This window comes from Dioscorea cayenensis, unplaced genomic scaffold, assembly GCF_009730915.1.
Source record: "Dioscorea cayenensis subsp. rotundata cultivar TDr96_F1 unplaced genomic scaffold, TDr96_F1_v2_PseudoChromosome.rev07_lg8_w22 25.fasta BLBR01000296.1, whole genome shotgun sequence".
Classification (NCBI taxonomy): domain Eukaryota; kingdom Viridiplantae; phylum Streptophyta; class Magnoliopsida; order Dioscoreales; family Dioscoreaceae; genus Dioscorea; species Dioscorea cayenensis.
Window position 1 is genome coordinate 1,740 of NW_024086687.1, and position 1,739 is coordinate 3,478.

The window sequence follows — 1,739 nt, forward strand, 5'->3', positions numbered from 1 at the left end:
AAAGTAATAAAATTATAAAAATAAACCATGTAACAAAAAAAGTAGATGGAGAGTGCAACAAAGAGGACTTTGGAGGAGGTCACTCATCCTAGAACTACTCTCACCCAAGCTTGCTTAACTTTGAAATTGTGATGGGATCTATTGCTTTAGTATTGGTATGATCACACTTGATAGAAGTTCACCCGACCTGAAGAAGGATTAGGGTTTTGTTTGACAAATAGGAGACATTATTATAAGAAAATATAGGATTACGGTTTTGATTCAAAAATAATTTACATTCAAAAAAGAGAGGAAATGGTTATTGTTTTTATTTAAAAATAGGAGGCATTCCGAAAAGAAAACAAAAAATTAGAGTTTGATTCAAAACTGTAAAATAGGAAACATTGCTATAACAAACATATGATTAGGGTCTTGATTCAAAACTAATAAATAGGAGACATTATGAAAAGAAAACATAGTATTAGGTTTTTGATTAAAAAAATTTGACATTCAAAAAGAAAACAAATAATTAGGGTTTTGATAAAAAAAATTTGAGATGTTTTAAAAAGAAACACAGGATAGGGTTTTGATTAAAAAAAAAATGACATTTCAAAAAGAAAACAAAGTATTGGGGTTTTGATTCAAAACTAAAAAATAGGACACCTTCCGAAAAGAAAAAACACAGGGTTAGAGTTCTGATTCGAAAATAGCAGACATTCAGCAGAAGAAAGAAAGGAATAAGCTTTTCATTGAAAAATAAGAGACACTACAAAAGAAAACATAGGGTAGGGTTTTGATTCAAAACTAATAAATAGGAAACTTTAACGAAAGAAAATAGATTATTCGGGTTTTGATTGAAAGATACGAGACACTCCAAAAATAAAAAAAAAACATAAGATTAGGGTTTTGATTCAAATATAATAGGCATTACGGAAAGAAAATAAGGATTAGGGTTTAGGGTTTTGATTGAAAGATAGGAGACACTCCAAAAATTAAAAAAAAAACATAAGATTAGGGTTTTGATTAAAATATAGTAGGCATTGCAAAAAGAAAACATAGGATTAGATATTTGCTTGAAAGATAGGAGACAATTCTATCAGAAAACATAGGATTAGTATTTTGAATGAAAAATAGGAGACATTACTATAAGAAAACAAGAGGTTAGAGCCTTGATTCAAAAATAGTAAACATTCCGAAAGGAAAACATAAGCAATTACACAGATTAAGCACATCAAGTTTTGCGACACAAGATTTAACACAAGAACCAAAACAACTACGTAAATAAAGAAAACTACAAGTGTTCAAAGCATACAAAGTGACATAGTTCCCATCCCGGGGCACCGAGGCTAGCTAGCCACTCATAGGTGGGTACAACATGGAGGAGATAACAATAAATCTAAAGAAAGAAGACATGACTCCCTTCTCTTCAAGTTTTGCTTCCGTTGTCAAGCTCAAAGTGCTAGCACCACTTCCCTCGTGCCTCCAACTCGCTCATGTTGCCTTAGAAGGTATGGATAAGCTTGATCTATGCTCTCATCAATGTCCTTATGGAGGAGAAGAAAATCCTTGGACAAAGATGGAAATGAAACCCTAGAAACTGGAGTTAAAAATGCAGATTTAAGGCTCGACACGGTCGGCGCACAAGCGTGTCGGGACCGTGTTGTGTCGGGGAAATGCTGAGTGAAATGGGCAAGGGCTCGTATGGAATATTTAGAAGAAGGGACATGATCATGTCTTGACCGTGTGGTGGTGAGACATGA